At 38.3% G+C, this 18,484-nt stretch overlaps 1 long non-coding RNA gene across 1 annotated transcript in view; it reads right to left on the bottom strand.

Annotated features, from left to right (window-relative positions):
* Positions 1-239: 239 nt before the first annotated feature.
* LOC123379027 overlaps positions 240-18,484 on the bottom strand; it is a 50,160-nt gene continuing 31,915 nt past the window's right edge. The window contains exon 2 of the long non-coding RNA XR_006582944.1: positions 240-514. This is a non-coding gene — a long non-coding RNA (uncharacterized LOC123379027). The remainder of the gene's footprint in view (positions 515-18,484) is intronic.

Here is an 18,484-nt window from a genome sequence, read left to right on the forward strand (position 1 = left end):
TAGAGTCCACCTTGAATTGCTGTTAAGAAAAGAGAAGTGGACTTAATGCATAAATGAAGCCTTGTCACCACTGAAAGCTGAGTGCCCACTGTAACAACCACTGTAACAACTTTCACAGTAGCCTAAATAGAAAAAACCCAACAAAACAGAGTAGAAGTGTACAGTAATAAGATAATAAAGCATAGTAATAAAGGCATGTTGAATGCAAAAACGCTGACACCATAGCAGTAATTAACATGTTTGTGTTGCCAGTGACAATTTAATTTTTGCAAAACAACATCATTAGTCATTTAAATTAACCCAAACTGGCTTAAACAATAAAGGGAAATGCTTTGGTTCACATAACTGACAACTCCCAAGGCATTATGCTTTCAGGATCCATTTGATCAGGGCTCCGACTCCATTTGTCTATAATACCTTTGGCTCTGCTCTCTTCCATGTGTCTGTTTTGACCACAGGCTGGTTGCAAGTTGTCCGCTAGCAGCCACTAGGCTATATGCTTCTTTTTTCACATCTGGGGGAAAGAGAAAGCACCGCTTGACAAATACAGAATGAAAGTCTTGAGTTTTACATTAATTGGACTATCCTTGAACCATACTCTGTGGTCATAAGAATGCCAGGTTAGGTTTGTTTTAGACCTACTTATAGCAAGAGGGATGGGTTAACCCTGATTAGCTTAAACCAAGCAGAGCCCACCCTTACCATGGAGGCTGCCATGCCCTGGGAAAGAGGACAAAGGATATTGAAGAGACATCTACAATGTCCACTACATAGGGTTAGAACATTTCAAGAAGAAAAGTGTGATGGACAAAGCCCCTAAGAAAGGAAGTTCTTAGCGAGTTAGAGAAATTAAATGAGATCTGTGTGTCTGGATCTGTGCATGAGAAGAGGTTAGAGAGGAATTACCTCAAGCCAGGGCATTCTAAACCATGGCGGGAAATTGGGATGTTTTTTTCTTCTAAGTGCAATGGGAAGCCATTGAGGAATTTTCATTCAAGGAAGGACACAAATAGGTTCATCTTTTAATATAACTCTTGCTGCCATGTGGAAATGGGTTGGGAGGAATGAGAAAAGAGTGGAAGGGGGAAGCCAGTTAGCAAGCAATTGTAATGATCCAGGCAAAACAGATTTATCATTATGCTCATGAAACTTATGCTTCAAGGCTCCCCACTAGCACGAATCTCTTACAAGGTGTTCTTGAGAGAGCCCTGTAATGCTCTCTCATGCTGAAATGTTTTCACAGAATTTGTGAGAGTAAGATGACTTAACAGAACCAGATGAACTCCCATCTCGTCCACTCTAACTCGCCCTCCGTCATGCTTGCCTTCATGACAGATGACTTTAGCATGACCGTGAGGATTCAGGGGGCCCAGCTAAGTGGAGGTGGAATTGGGGAAACATTTAGTGTGGCTTTGGTGGAATATATTTTTGTGGTTCTGTGAAGTTCTTCCAGCAAGGGCCTAAGCAATAGGACAGCCTCCATGCCTTCCTTTCTCCCCACCCTTCACCATCACATTATACTTAATGAGTCTCCCGTTTCTACCCCTGTGGTCCAAATCTGACCCAATATCCTCCTAAATAGTCTTCCATTTTTAGTCTGGGCCCCATCCAGTCCCTCCTCCACATTGCCCCCCAGAAAAACCTTTCTGAAACAAAACCAAGATTGGATACCAAAACCCCTCAGGTGAAAAACTTTGGTGAGAACTGCCCATTGCCCGCAGGGTAAAGTTCATCATGTTCCACATGTTCTATGTCTTTTCCATCTCATCTTGACTTCCAGTGTTAAGAATTACCCGGTCTTTTCTGCTTAACCTGTAGTCTTACAAAATAATAGGTAACAAAATGTATAACAAATGGATGATGTTGATTCCTCTTCAGTTTACCACTCCGGAGCCTGGCATTCTTGCTTTTCTGTGGCTACAGCTCTGGGAAGTGTTTCTGTTGTATCTACACCCCATTTACTCCCAGTGGCTTATGTCAAGTAGGAATGCGAGTTGATGTTGACCCGTGAGGGCAGAACTGTGATATGTTCCTTTTGACCACCTCCTTGCCAGAGAGTAATGCTATTTAATTGGTTTGACAGAGGATTATTATGGAAAAACTTCTGTGATGGTCCCGTATGAATTCCTGAACCTGCCTTTGGGGAAGCTGTGTGGGACTGGGTTAGGGCTGGTAAGGAGAAGGTGGTCATGCATAACCATAAAGACTAGCCATTTTCTCTGGTTGATATCCAAACAGATTCAAAGTGTTCTGTTCATTTGTTTAATAAAAATGTTGACATTGCCCCTAGAACCCAAGTCTAAGGAAGAAAACAACTCAATAAAAGTGATAAACCTCTAGCCAGACTGATTAGAAAATTGACAAGAAACAAATCACCAATATCAGAATGATAAAGAATATATCACTATTGATTCTACAGATATTTAAAAAATAATAAAGAAATCTTTTAAACAACTTTAGGCCAAAAAAAAAACCAAACAAACAAAACCTGATAACTTACATGAAGTGGACAAATTTCTTGAAAGACACAAACTACCAAACCTTACTCAAAAAGAAATTGATAACTTGAATATTCCAAATCTATTGAAGAAATTGAATTTATAATTGAAAACTTTCCCACAAAGAAAAGCCAAGGTTAAGAAGAAAACATCACTGAGGGGAATCTATCAAACATATAAGGACATAGTATCAATTCCATGAAAACTCTCCCAGAAAGGTGAAGTGAAGGGAATACTTTCCAATTTATTGTACCAAGTCAGCATTACCTTGATACTTAAACTGAAGATATTACAAGAAAAGAAAAACTATAGATCAACATCCTACGATATATAATCCAACGATATATATGATATATATATCATATATATACATGATATATAAAATGTATAATAGAGCATGACCAGTTTATCCTAGGAATGCAGGATTGGTTTAATATTTGAAAATCAGTCAATGTAACTAACCATACTACCAGAGTTAAGAGAAAATCCACATGATTATCTCAATAGGTGCAGAAAAAACATTTGACAAAATCCAACATCCATTCCTGATAAAAAGTCTCAGCAACTAGGAATAGAAGGAAACTTCCCCAACAAGATATGGGACATGTATGATAAACCAACAGCTAACATCACACTTAATAGCGAAAGACTGAATGCTTTCTCTTAAGATCAGAAACAAGATAAGATTTTGCCCTTTTCATCACTCCTATTCAATGTTGTATTTGAGGTTCTAATTGGTGTAATAAGGCAATGAAAAGAAATAAAAGGCACTCAGATTGGAAAGGAAGAAGTACAAAGCTATCTTTATTTGCAGATGGCATAATTATCTGTGGAGAATATCTGATGGAATCCACAAAAAGCTACTAAAATTAATGAGTTTATCAAGGATGCAACATACAAGATCAATATAAAAAAATCAAGTTCTTAGCTTAAGAAAAGAAATAATTGATTACGTGGGTATAGTCAAAATGAATTTTCTCTTCAAAAGACACTTTTAAGAGAATGAAGAAACAAATCAGTGTGGGAGAAAATATCTGCAAATCTTGTATCTGAAAAAGTACTTGATCCAGAACATGTGACACGCTCTCAAAATTCAACAACAACAAAAAAGAAAAAAGGGGAAGAAGAAAAAAGAAATAAATACAGAAAGAAAAATAGGAAAAAAGGAAAAATAAGTGAAAAAATTGAACAGCTCAGCAAAGAAGATCTATAGATGACAAATAAGTACATGAAAATATACTTTAGATCAATAATCATTAGAAAATGCAAATTAAAACCACAGTGAGATACCATTGCTCCCATATTAAAATGCTAAAATTTAAAAGTCTGACCATATTATTTGTTGATTAGAATATGGAGGAACTGGAACTCTCATATACTGCTTGTTGGAATGTAAAATGGTACACCTTTGGTAAGTTTCTTAAAGATTTAAATACATACCCACGTATGATCCAGCTATCACACTCTTAGGTAGTTACCAAAGAGAAATGCAGGTATATGTCCATACAAGACTTGTACAAAAATGTTCACAGCAGCATTGCTTGCCATAGTCAAAAATGGAAACAATTGAAACGCCATTCATAGATGAATGGATAAACAAATTGTGGTACACTATTCAGAAAAAAAAAAAGGTACTATCGATACACACAACAATATGGATAAATCTTAAAATAATGATGCTGAGTATAAGAAGCCAGGCGAGCACATAAAATACTGCATTTGTGTTTTCTTTCTTTTTTAAAAAAATTGTTTTTAATGTTTATTTATTTTTGAGAGCAAGAGAGCATGAGGGGGAGAGGGACAGAGAAAGAGGGAGACACAGAAGTGGAAGCAGGCTCCAGGCTCCGAGCTGTCAGCACAGAGCCTGATGCGTGGCTCGAACTCACGAACCGTGAGATCCATGACCTGAGCTGAAGTCGGACGCTCAACCGACTGAGCCACCCAGGCGCCCCTATGTTTTCATTTATATAAAATTCTAGGAGGTGCAAACTAATGTATAGTGACAGAGAGCAGCTTATGATTGCCTATTGATGACTGAGAGGAGAGCAGTGCAGGAATGAAAGATTACAAAGGGTGCAAGACGTTGGAGGGTAATAGATATGTTCATATGTTATTTCTGGTCAAATTGGGTGTAGACCAGCTGAATGTGCAGTATTATGTAGCCCAGATGCCTATGATTGGTGGTTTATTGTGAGAAGGTAAATCATGACCTGCCATTCTACAGACATCTCAAAATTTTACTTACATCTGAATTTCTTTAGAGTTGTGCTGTCCAATATGTAGCCACTGGCTACATGTAGCTATTTAAATTTAAATTCAATTAAATGAGGCACGCCTGGGTGGCTCAGTCGGTTAAGCATCTGACTTTGGCTCAGGTCATGATCTCATGGTTTGTGAGTTCGAGCCCCACATCAGGCTCTGTGCTGATGGCTCAGAGCCTGCAGCCTGCTTCAGATTCTGTGTCTCCCTCTCTCTCTGCCTCTCCCCGGCTCGTGCTGTCTCTCTCTCAAAAATAAACATTAACAAAATCAAAAATAAATTAATTTAAATGAAATAAAATTAAAAAGTTCACACTTCATGCTAGTGTTCAATAGGCACATATGGCTAGGTGGTTAGTGTATTGCACAGTGCAGATAGAGAACTTTTCTATCATTGCAGAAAGTTCTATTGGACACTGCTACTGTGAAGTCTTGCTTTCTTTTTCTTTTTCTTTTTTTTTGAAGTTTTACTTGAGAGAGAGAGTGAGAGATCAGGGGAGGGGCAGAGAGAGAGAGGAGACAGAGAATCCCAAGCAGCCTTCACACTGTCAGTGCAGAGCCCAATGTGGGGCTTGATCTCACAATCTCACGACTGTGAGAACACGACCTGAGCCAAAATCAAGAGTCGATGCTTAACTGACTGAGCCACCCAGGTGCCCTGTTTTGCTTTTCAAATGTATGGTCTATTGATCTACATTGGCATTATCTGGGATCTTGTTAGAAATGCGTAATCTCCCCTTCCATAAGATTTTATGCACATTAAAGTTCGAAAAGCCCTGGTCTAGGCAGTCTAGTGAAATAGTTACACAATGGATGTTGACATACAGGGGGATTTAGTGTTTCATATCAACATGAGGGGCTTGGGTCTCTTCTCTGAGATACCAATTTGGAGTTAAACAGGGAAAGCAAAAAGAGCCCTCATGAATCCAATCAGGGTCTTGAACAGAGCTAGAACATGGTGGGGGCAGGTACAGAATACAAGAAAGTAAAGTTTGGTCATAGGTGACCAGTCACTTAGCCACGGTCAGGAACGGGAGTGGCAGAATCAGGAAGAGGAGTAGATGTATCACAGTTCCATTTTCACAGGCAGGGATGGGCCAGGCCAGGACCCAGAGCAGAATCTGGGACAGTTGTCACTATTTGTTTAAACATCTGGCTGCTCCTGGATCTGTGTTTTTCTTCCAATCACAGAATTCCCCAGTCTCAAAGCTGGAGGGGTCCTTAGCAGCAACCCTCGCCCCATTTTCACTTAATGACCACAGATACATTAAGAATTCCACGGGGCTTCCTGCATTTGTCCCACAATCGCTGAGCATCTACTATGCAGCATGGTACATCAAGGAGGATCTGTATTAGCTTATGGGACTTCCAACATTCTAGGAGCCAAGATCCAGGAGTGCAGAGAGGTGCACCCTTAGGGCTTGCACGCTCTGGGTAAATGTCTGAAGTCCGATCCTCCCACCTCTGCTTCTCTTTCCTCTAACTCTGAATAAATGGGTCACTTATCATTTCACATCTGTCGAACCACAGCCATATATTTCCAAACCTCAAAACTGGACCTCTGTTCTGTTGGGCCTTCATTCCCCTGTTATGCTGCTGCGCATTATTTGTCCCTTCAGACTGCTTTTGGCCATGCTTATTTCCTACTCTGTCTCTCCGATCCCCCTTCTCCCTACTCACCACCCTTCCCCACCCAACCTCCAAAAGTGATTGGCTTTCGTTTCGGATCATTTTTCTAGGCTGCCCTGGCCTGAGTTATTTCCAGCTCCCTTTGATAATTGCTCTCAGTCCTGTTAGGTGAACTCCTCGCTGGTTGGTGTGTGTACCTTGTCTCTAGCTGATGGGCTTTGCACATTTTCTTGACATTTGTTTGTTCCTGCTTTCAAATCATTAGCAAAGATGTTAAATAGAACCAGACCTGACCTTGCTCTCTGGGGAAGTGCCCTCAGCGCCCCGTTCCCCTCACTGGAGCTCTTTCTGGGTATTTATATCATTATCCTTCATTTATGATCTCTCAGCCAGTTATGGAGTCCATGTGACCACGTTCTCATCCAAAACAATCTGATCTGGCCTCAGAGTAGAAATGGCGTGTCAGGCTGAGCAAAAGCCTTTACCCAAGTTCCAAATCCTTTACTAAAGACCTGGCCTCGCTCTGTTTTTCTCCTCTGCCCAAGTCTCTTGAACTTGCTCCTTTCCATAAATCCTTTGTGACTTTATCCTTTCCAGATGTTGATGGATTTTCACTGTTAACATCTGTTTTATTACTGTGACTATCCAATTTACTGGCTAGTAATTTCCACAATTAGCTTTCTTTTGCTTTCTTTTTTTGAACATTCACACCATATTTATGGCCTCTTCTCATTCTCTGCCCTTGATTTTCAACTCTCTTTGTAGTTTTCCAGTGATTTTTCAAACTTTTTATACTTCAACCCAGAATGGTGAGGCTCAGGACTCCACCTTCTTGGTGACAGATCTGAGCTTCAATGAAGGGGTGTTTTAACTTGATTTAGAGCTATTGTTGCTTACATTTCTGTTGCCAGTTAATTGGCCAGGTTTTTTTCTTTTCTTTTTTTAACCTCACTCAGACAGAAAGAAAAAAAATTTAATGATGACATTGACGAGTAACTTTACTTACCTAGAAGCCACTTATCTAGTATCTTTGGTATCTAGAACACAGCAAAACACACATAAGAATCTAAAAACCTAGAAATAATCAGAAATACCACAGGCTGGCCAGAAAAGATGTAATGAAGTTCACGTATTGAATGACAACAATCTTCATCGCTTTCTGGGTTCCTAGGTTATTATCTTAGTAGTTTTCCTATGTCCTCCACGGACAGCAAGATACAGGTAGTCTCTAGCTTTAGGAGGCATTGTCTCCAGCATTATGGAACCAGGTGTTCCAAAGGCTTGCCCAGCACAAGGGCCTGCTGTCTGAAGGCTCAGCACTGTATCATTTTGAATGAGAGAGGAGTAAATCTGGTGTTAGATTAGAATGCCATCTAGCCCAATCCACTTTAGTAAAACTATAGCCCACATAGCTGATCACATTTTTAAAAAACTCCTGGAATTCTCTTCTTCCCCTCTCCACTTGAATCCTACTTATCATCTGAGATCATTTGACTTCCAATTCACATCAGAACAAATGAGCAAATAAGAAGGGGGAGGGTGCGGTGGTTGCTATAAGCAGTCACTATAATAACAACAAAAAGTGTTGGCTGCCAGGGAAGAGACAGAGAATCTAAAAAATAAACCAAACCCAAAACCTCTGGAGACTTAGAAGTTTTGGAGCCATTTTGTATAGGGGAAGATAATTCTGGGTCACTTTAATATCCATTGTTGGAATAATTCTATTTAGGAACAAGACAATAAATAATATTGATAATGGTGATCTTGGACCTTGATTCAGAAAGAAACGTTAAATTGGCCTTGGCAACCATATTTAAGGAAGTAAGGAAGCATGCCATTAGTTTTAAATTAATAGGTAATAGATGTACATCATTCAAAATTCAAAAAGTACAAAAGGGTACATAGTGGATAGTAGTTTCCTTATACCTCTATTCCTAATCTCCAAGTAATCCTCTATTGATACAACCACTATAACCCATTTCTTTTGGACGTCTCCAGAGATATTCAAAATGCCTTTAGGAAAGCATGCTTTGTAAATCGCTTCTAAAATTTTGGATTCTAATAAATAATCTCCAGTGATCTGGAAAATTCACTTAGGTGGAACTGCTTATTTCTCAACAATTCAGGGTGAATTAGGCATCATTGAGTGTGAATTTAATTTTCTAGTTTAATGGGACAGAAAGAGACATTGTTGACTCCAGAGACTATGGGAGAGACCTTTCCAGTGTCCAATGTGGAGACGGGAGGGTTCTGACCTTTATCATTGAGTAAACATTGTTTACTCAACTCCATTTCCCCAAGCTTTTTTAATCCTATTGTGTGTAAACACACGGTGGTTGGGGGAAAATGCATCCTACTTTGGGGGCAGGATGTAAAGAATAAGACTCAGCCTGCCTGTGTGGTGACTCAGTTGGTTAAGCCTCCAACTCTTGGTTTTGGCTTGCGTCATGAACTCACCGTTGTGAGATCAAGCCCCAAGTCGGGCTCTGAGTTGACAGGATGGAGTCTGCTTCGGATTCTCTCTCTCCCTCTCTATCTGTCCCTCCCTTGCTTGTACCCACATGCTCTGTCTCTCCTCAAGATAAATAAATAAACTTAAACAAAGAATAAAATAAGATTTATCTCCATAAGATACTTAGAATTTAATTTTTGAAAAGGAAAGGCATGCACAAAATGCTGTAATAGAAGGTAAAACATTGCCGTAAGAGAATTTAAAATGCCAAGAGAGGAGAGGTCACGTGGAACTGAAAGAATCCAGCAAAGCCTCATGAAAGAAGTAGCACTTGAGATAACCCTAGGGGAAAAAAAAGTAGGAGTTCAACAGAACAGAAGGCAGAGAACATCCCGGGAAGGAAAAGCATGAACAAAGATATGAAGCCTGTAAAAGAGCACTTTGGACAAAACTGTTAGTGGGATGACGATTGGATGTCCATCCCCTTCCTTTTCTGAAACATTTCAAGCCTGTTCCTAAACACTAGAGCTACAAGTAGACATCAGCCTGCAGACCCAAGGGGTGTCTTTGGGAGGGAGCAGTGATCATGTCCAACAAGGCAGGGATGATCGAACTGATTTGTGTGCAGGAGAAGCCAACTGTCTCCTCCACCCTGACTCCAGCAAGTCTGCTCTGCTCTTGGGACCTCTTTGTTGGTCTAGTGTGCCTAAGCCATGAGTAGTTACAACTCCTTGTTTTCCTGGAACTGTCCCTTGTTTCTGTGGTAGTTCTTTAAGGACTATGCCTAGAATGTTACCAGAATGCCAGGCCATCTGCTCCCTCTGGCTTGGGATGGCTCATGGCTGCCTCGCTTTCCTGAAGTGGAGAGTCCCTGAACCAACATCCAGAGCCAGGGGAAGGGGACAAGGCCAGAAGGTAAACTTTCCTGGAAATGGGTTTGTATTTCCTGACATAGTTCCTTCCATGCTTTCCTGGGGGTAAAAATGGCCTGTGACCATGTGTTTGACATTTCCCTCTGGCAGAAGCCCACAAGAACTTTCATGTACAAGATGCATTTGATTAATGATGGAGCCAGGCAAATTCTTTTGTTTTAGGCTTGGAGGGGTGCTTTCCTAGGTGTTGGGCTTCTTTATTCCTTGGCACTCAGTCTACCATTGTCAAACTCAGAAAGGGCTCAAGAGAAAAGCATTTGCCTTGTTAGAAGACAAAGGGTTTTTGTTTTTATTGTTTTTCTTTTTAATCCCAGAAACATAGATTTATAGATATCCAGAAGAGAACTCTCAGGTCACCTAGTTCAAATTTCTACTTCATCCAGAAAACCCAGTCTCCTAGACATGCTACTAGATTTTAAGACCCATGAGAACAAAGACCATATCTGCCTTATTTACTACCATATTCCCAGTGTCTGATTCATGGTAGGTATTCTATAAATGAGTGTTGAATTAAGATAGTTCAGTCCAGTGGTGCCTCAATATCTCAATCAGTTGAGTGTCTAATTTTTAAAAAAAAATTTTTTTTAGCGCTTATCCATTTCTGAGAGAGACAGACAGACAGAGCGAGGAAAGGGCAGAGAGAGAAGGAGACACAGAATCTGAAGCAGGCTCCAGGTTCTGAGCTGTCACCACAGAGCCCAATGCAGGGCTTGAACCCATGAATCACAAGATCGTGACCAGAGCTGAAGTTGAATGCTTAACTGACTGAGCCACCTAGGTGCCCCAAGTGTCTGACTCTTGATTTCAGCTCAAGTCATGATCCCAGGGTCATGGGATGGAGCCCCATGTCTGCTTCTGTGTTGAGCATGGAACCTGCTTGGGTTTCTCTCTCTCTCTCTCTCTCTCTCTCTCTCTCTCTCTCTCGCTCTCTCCCTTGCTTGTGTACTCTCTAAAAAAACAAAACAAACAAAACAAACAAACAAACAAAAAAACCCAGAAAAAGGTAGTTCAGTCTCTCTTGAATGCTTCCAGGAACAGATAATTCAGTGTGTTGCAAGGCAGCTAATTCTATGCTTTTAAACATTGTTTTTCATGGGGAAATATTTTTGTGAGAACAGGGGTGCCTGGTAGGCTCAGTCAGTTGAGCATCTGACTCTTGATTTCAGCTCAGGTCATGATCCCAGGGTTGTGGGATCAGGCCCCATGTCATTTCTGTGCTGAGTGTGGAGCCTGATTAAGATTCTCTCTCTCCCTCCCTCTCTCTCTCTCTCTCTCCCCCCCCCCTTTCTCCCTCTGCCTCCTCCCTTGTGTGCAAGCTCTCTCTCTGTCTCTAAAATAAAATAAAAATAAAAAAAAAGCGAGAGCAAACATGAAAGGAAAAAATAAAAGCAATAAAACTTGTGGTCCAGGTTAGGGATGGGAGTGTGGAAGAGAAAAATGTTGTTTATCAATTTTTAATTGGTTTTTAAATGTCAGTGTAACTGATGTGTAACATTGTGTAAGTTTAAAGTGTATGATGTGTTGATTTGATACATTTACATCAATTTTTAAATCAGTTTGTCAATTTCTACAACAAATCTTGCCAGGATTTTGTTTCAGATGGTTTTGATTCTTACAGATCACTTTGGGAAGAATTGATATCGTCATCATATTGAGTCTTTTAATCCATAAATATAGTATATATGTTCATTTATTTAAGTCTTTAGTTTTGCTCTACAATGATTTATAGTTTTCGGTATACAGATCTGCACATCTTCTGTCAGATTTATTCCTAAGTATAGTATATTTTTGATGCCATTATAAATGGCATTTTAATTTTGATCTTTGTTTATAGTATATGGAAATACAACTGAGTTTTGTAAATTAACTTCATATCCTATAAACTTGCTAAACTCAATTATTTTCTCCAGTAGTGTTTATAGATTCCTTAGGATTTTGTACATGGATGATCATGCAGTAAATAAAGACAGTTTTATATCTGCTTTTCCAAATCTGTATCTTTTGATCCCTTTTTCTTCTCTTACTGCACTGGCTAGCATCTTCACTACAATTTTGAATAGAAAAGGTGAGAGTGGACATTCTTACCATTTTCCCAATTTCTAGAGAGAAACATTCAATTTTTCACCAGTAAGCAAAATATTTTGCTGTAGAGTTTTGTAGATGACCCTTATCAGGACAAGACTTTCCCTTCTATTTCTACTTTGCTGGGAGTATCAACCCTAAATCAACTTTCTTCAAATACATCACCTGCATGTGTTGAGACAAAAACATGGATTTATTTTAGTCTGTTAATATAGTAAATTACATTGATTACTTTTCAATTGTTAAATTCTGCAATCATGGGATAAACCCCACATATTTATACTATCATTTTTATACATTGTTGCTAAAATTTTGTTAAGAATTTTCCACTTGTGTTCATGAAGGATATTGATATTTAGTTTTCTTTTATTTAAAAAAAATTTTTTTTTTCAACGTTTATTTATTTTGGGGACAGAGAGAGACAGAGCATGAACGGGGGAGGGGCAGAGAGAGAGGGAGACACAGAATCGGAAACAGGCTCCAGGCTCTGAGCCATCAGCCCAGAGCCCGACGCGGGGCTCGAACTCCCGGACCGCGAGATCGTGACCTGGCTGAAGTCGGACGCTTAACCGACTGCGCCACCCAGGCGCCCCGATATTTAGTTTTCTTATAATGTATTTTACTGTTTTTGTGTCAGAGTAATTCTGGCCCAATAACATGAAGTGGGAAGCACTCTCTCCTCTTCTATTTTCTAGAAGCATTTACATAAAATGAATATTATTTATGCTTTGATGTTTGTATGAAAATATACATTTTTAATATAATTATGAAAGCAATTTTAATGTCCTTGCTTGATACCTCCAACATCCAAGTTGTTTGTGAATCTGCTTCATTTAACTTTATTATCTTGATTGTATGTCACATTTTCCTGCTTTTTGCCATTTGATTGCATGCCAAAAGTTATATACATGAGAACAGTAAAGACTGGAGTAAAATAATATTCGTTTAAAATTTTTTTTTTTCAACGTTTATTTGTTTTTGGGACAGAGAGAGACAGAGCATGAACGGGGAGGGGCAGAGAGAGAGGGAGACACAGAATCGGAAACAGGCTCCAGGCTCCGAGCCACCAGCCCAGAGCCTGACGTGGGGCTGGAACTCACAGACCGTGAGATCGTGACCTGGCTGAAGTCGGACGCTTAACCGACTGCGCCACCCAGGCGCCCCGATATTTAGTTTTCTTATAATGTATTTTACTGTTTTTGTGTCAGAGTAATTCTGGCCCAATAACATGAAGTGGGAAGCACTCTCTCCTCTTCTATTTTCTAGAAGCATTTACATAAAATGAATATTATTTATGCTTTGATGTTTGTATGAAAATATACATTTTTAATATAATTATGAAAGCAATTTTAATGTCCTTGCTTGATACCTCCAACATCCAAGTTGTTTGTGAATCTGCTTCATTTAACTTTATTATCTTGATTGTATGTCACATTTTCCTGCTTTTTGCCATTTGATTGCATGCCAAAAGTTATATACATGAGAACAGTAAAGACTGGAGTAAAATAATATTCGTTTAAAATTTTTTTTTTTCAACGTTTATTTGTTTTTGGGACAGAGAGAGACAGAGCATGAACGGGGGAGGGGCAGAGAGAGAGGGAGACACAGAATCGGAAACAGGCTCCAGGCTCCGAGCCACCAGCCCAGAGCCTGACGTGGGGCTGGAACTCACAGACCGTGAGATCGTGACCTGGCTGAAGTCGGACGCTTAACCGACTGCGCCACCCAGGCGCCCCTAATATTCGTTTTAAAAAGGCCCTGCCCTTGGGTCGCCTGGGTGGCTCAGTCGGTTAAGTGTCTGACTTCTGCTCAGGTTATGACCTCAAGGTTCGTGAGTTTGAGCCCCGTGTCGGGCTCTGTTGACAGCTCAGAGCCTGGAGCCTGCCTCAGATTCTGTCTCCCTCTCTCTCTGCTCCTCCCTGACTCGTGTTCTATCACTGTCTCTCAAAAGTAAATAAACGTTAAAAAATTAAAAAAAAAGGGGGGGGGCTTACCCTTTTCTCTTTCAGACAGTAAGACCTCCCTCTTCTAATCAGGAATCAATCTGGGTTGGGGTTAGTTTTCTACTTTAGTTCAGTGAAGTTTATCTCTTATTTTTGTGTATTTATTTCCTCCACATCTTTGTTGAGGTATAATTGACGAAACTAAAAATTGTGTACACGTTAAAGTATAGGACGTTTTGATATACACATACATTGTGGAATAGTTACCACAAGCAAGCTAATTAAAATATCCATCACCTCACATAGGTACCTTTGTGGGGAGGGGGGCAAGAATACTTAAAATCTACTTTCAGCAAATTTCAGGTATATAGTAATTATTATTAACTATAGTCACCATGGTGTTTATTAGATCTCTAAAACTTATTTTTGTTGTAACTGAAAGTTTGTACCCTTTAAGCAACATCTCCCCATTTCCCCTATTCTCTATCCCTAGTAACCACCCTTTCTACTCTGTGTCTATAACATTGGCTTTTTTACATTCCACCTATAAGTGAATGCATCTTTCTGTTTCTGGCTCGTTTCACATAATTGTCCTCTGGGCCCATCCATGTTGTTGCAAATGGCAGGATTTCCTTCCTTTTTTTTAAGACTGAACAACATTTTAACCTATGTGTACCACATTTTCTTTATCCATTCATACACTGATGGACATTTAGATGCAATGAACAGGGGAGTGCAGATATCTCTTTGGGATAGTGATTCCATTTTCTTTGGATATATATTTGGATATATATATTTCTTTGGATATATACCCAAAAGCACGAATGCTGAATCACATGTTAGTTCCATTTTTAATTTTTGGAGAAACCTCCATACTGTTTTTTATAACGGCTGTACCAATTTAAATTCCCACCAACAGTCTATAAAAGTTCCTGTTTCTCCACATGCTCGCCAACACTTGTTGTTTTTTGACTTTTTGATAATAGCCACCCTAACAGGTATGAGTTGATAACTTATTGTGGTTTAGATTTGCATTTCCATGATGATTAGTGATGTCGAATACCTTTTCATATGTCAGTTGACCATTTGTATGTTTTCTTTTGAAAATGTCTATTTAGGTCCTCTGGCCATTTTTTAATCTAGTTATTTGGGGTTTTTTTGTTTTTGCTATTTATTTGAGTTAGTTCTTTTATAATTTGGATATTGACCCCTTATGGGACATATGGTTTGCAAATATTTTCTGCCATTCCATATGTTACCTTTTCATTTTGTTGACTGTTTCCCTTGCAGTGCAGAAACTTTTTACTTTGATGTTGTCCCACTTGTTAATTTTTGCTTTTGTTGCCTGTGACTTTGTTGTCAAATCCAAAAAATCATTGCTAAGGCAAACATCATGGAGCTTTTCCCCTGTTTTTTTCCTAGGAGTTTACAGTTTCAGGTTTACAGTTTACAGGCTAAGTCTTTAATCCATTTTGAGTTAATTTTTGTGTATGGTGTAAGGATCCAATTTCTTCTTTTATGTATGTATGTATGTATGTATGTATGTATTTATTTCATGTGAACATCCATTTTTCCCAACACCATTTATTGAAGACACTATCCTTTCCCCATTGTGTATTCTTAGCACCTTTGTTGAATTTTGTCAAATGCTTTCTATGCACCTGTTGAGGTGATATTTGATTTTTGTCCTTCGTTCTATTAATGTAATAAATCACATTTATTGATACGTATATGTTGAATTATCCTTGCATCTCAAGGATAAATCTCACTTGATCATGGTGTATGAGACTTAATGTGTATTTTCCAGAATTTTGTTGAGGAATTTTGCCTCTGTGTTCATCAGGGATATTAGTTTGTAATTTATTTTTTCTTATAGCTTTGGTATTAGGGTAATGCTGGCTTTGTAAGATGATTTTGGAAGTATTCCTTCCTCTTCAATTTTTGGAAAGAGTTTGAGAAGAATTGGTATTAATTCTTCTTTATATGGTACAATACACCAGTGAAGCCATCAGACTTTAGGTTTATCTTTGTTGGGAGGTTTTCAATTATTGATTCTATATCTTTACTCCTTTTGGTCTGTTCAGATTTTTTTTCTTTATCATTCAGTCTTGGTAGATTTTTGTTTCTATGAATTTATCCTTTTCTTCTAGGTTATCCAACTTGTTGGTATATAATTGTTCACAGTAGTATTTCAAGATTTTTTTTATATTTCTGTCGTATCAGTTTTAATGGTTCCGCTTTCATTTCTGAATTATTTATTTGAATCTTCCCTTTTTTCTTAGTCTGACTAAAGATTTGTAATTCTGTTTAACTTAAAAAAAAAACAAACCTAGTTTCATTGATCTCTTCTAAAGTATTTACTTATTAGCCTCATTATTTATTTCTGCTCTGAACTTTGTTTTGTTTTCTTCTACTAATTTTGGACTTAGTTCTTCTTTTTCTAGCTACATGTGATGTAAAGTTAGGTTGCTGAGTTGAGATTTTTCTTTTTTCATAATGTAGGCATTTATCACTATAAATTTCCCTCTTAGAAGTGTTTTTGCTGCATTTTGGTATATCATGTTTCCATTTCTGTTTGTCTCATGATTTTTTTTTTTAATTTCCCTTTTGATTTCTTCTTTGATCGATTGGTTGTTTAGGAATGCATTGCTTACTTTCCACCTATTTGTAAGTTTTCCTGATTTCCTGTTATTGATTTCTAGTTTCATACCATTGTGATCAGGAAAGATGCTTGGTATAATTGCAAACTTCTTAAATTTGCTAAGATCTCTTTTGTGGCCCAATATGTGATCTATCCTGGAGAATGTTTAGGAGTGCTTGAGAAAAATGTGTCTTCTGCTGTTATTAGATGTCTGTTAGGTCCATTTGGGCTAATATATAGTTCTAGTCATGTTATCTTGTTGATTTTATGTCTGAATGAGTCATCCATTGCTGAAAGTGGAGTAATGAAATCTCCTAGTATTATTGTATTGCTGCCCATGTGTCCCTTCAGAACTGTTAATTATTTGCTTTATATACCTAGGTGCTCCAATGTTGGGTACCTATATATTTATAACTATTAAATCCTTTTAATGAATTTACCCCTCTATAATTATATAATAACCTTTGTCTCTTGTTACAGCTTTTGAGCTAAAGCCTAGTTAGTCTGGTATAAGTACACCTCACTTTGCTCTCTTTTGGTTTTCATTTACATGAATATCTTTTTCCATGACTTCACCTTTAGTCTGTGTGCGTCTTTAAAGCTAAAGTGACTCTTATATTGTTGATTTTAGCCATTCTGACAGGTATGAATATCTCATGGTAGTTCTGATTTGCATTTCCCTGATGGTAAGTGATGATGAGCATCTTTGTATGTGTCTGTTGGCCACCTGTATTTTTTCTTTGGAGAAATGTCTGTTCATGTCTTTTGCCCATTTTTAAATGGGATTATTATATTATTATTATTATTATTATTATTATTATTATTATTATTTGCTGTTGGGTTGTATAAGTTCCTTTCTATTTTGGATACTAACCCTTTATCAGATATGTCATTTGCAAATATCTTCTCATTCATAAGATTTTGTCTTTTAGTTTTGTTGATTGTTTCTTTGTTGTGCAGAAGCTTTGATGTGGTCCCAATAGTTTGTTTTTGCTCTTGTTTCCCTTGCTTCAGGAGACATATCTACAAAAATGTTCCTGTGGCCAATGTCCGAGAAATTACTGCCATAATTTGGCTCTCTTCAAGGATTTTTATGGTTTCACATTTAAGTCCTTAACCCATTTTGAGTTTATTGTTGTGTATGGTGCAAGAAAGTGGCCCAGTTTTGTTCTTTTGCGCATTGCTGTCCAGTTTTCCCAAGACTATTTGTTGAAGAGACTGCCTTTTCCTCATTGCATGTTCTTGCCTCCTCTATTGAAGATTAATTGACCATATAATGCTGGGCTTGTTTCTGGACTCCCTGTTCTGTTCCATTGACCTATGTGTCTATTTTTGTGCCAGTGTAATATCATTTTGATTACTACACCTTTGTAGCATATCTTGAAATCTGGGGGATGGGCAAAACAGGTGAAGACTATTAAGAGTACACTTAATCATGATGAACACTGAGTAACGTATAGAACTGTTGAACCACTGTTTGTACACCTGAAGCTAATATAACACTGTATATTAACTATACTAGGAATTTTTTTTAAAGTAAAAAACAAAACAAAACAAAACAAAAAACTGAAGTGACTGTGACTCTCTTGCAGGCAGCCCATAGTTTAGTCTTGTGGGGTTTTTTATCCATTAAGCTTCTGTGTGTCTTTTGGTCAGGGAATTTAATTCATTTATATTTAAAGTATAGTTAAAGTAATTATTGATACATTAGGAATTACTATTGCCATTTTGTTAAATTTTTCCTGGGTGTTTTGTACGTTCTGTATTTCTTTCTTAGTCTCATGCTATATCTATATTTGGAAATTTTGCTCCCCCAGTGATCTGGAACTTCTTGGCTGGATTCCTAGACTCCCACAAAGATACTTCCCTCTGTGGGTAGTTGTCAAACTCATGCTTCTATGGAAGGATGATGGTAGAAAGGTCCTCCTCCTCCATCTTGCTGATGCTCTGATTTATGATGATTTCAGTTCACCTGTTGTTTTGTCAGGGCTTTGGGACCTAAGTACCACAAAATTATGCTATCTTCCTTGTCCTTTCACTCTCAGCCTG

The sequence above is a fragment of the Felis catus genome, chromosome C1, assembly GCF_018350175.1.
Source record: "Felis catus isolate Fca126 chromosome C1, F.catus_Fca126_mat1.0, whole genome shotgun sequence".
Taxonomy (NCBI): domain Eukaryota; kingdom Metazoa; phylum Chordata; class Mammalia; order Carnivora; family Felidae; genus Felis; species Felis catus.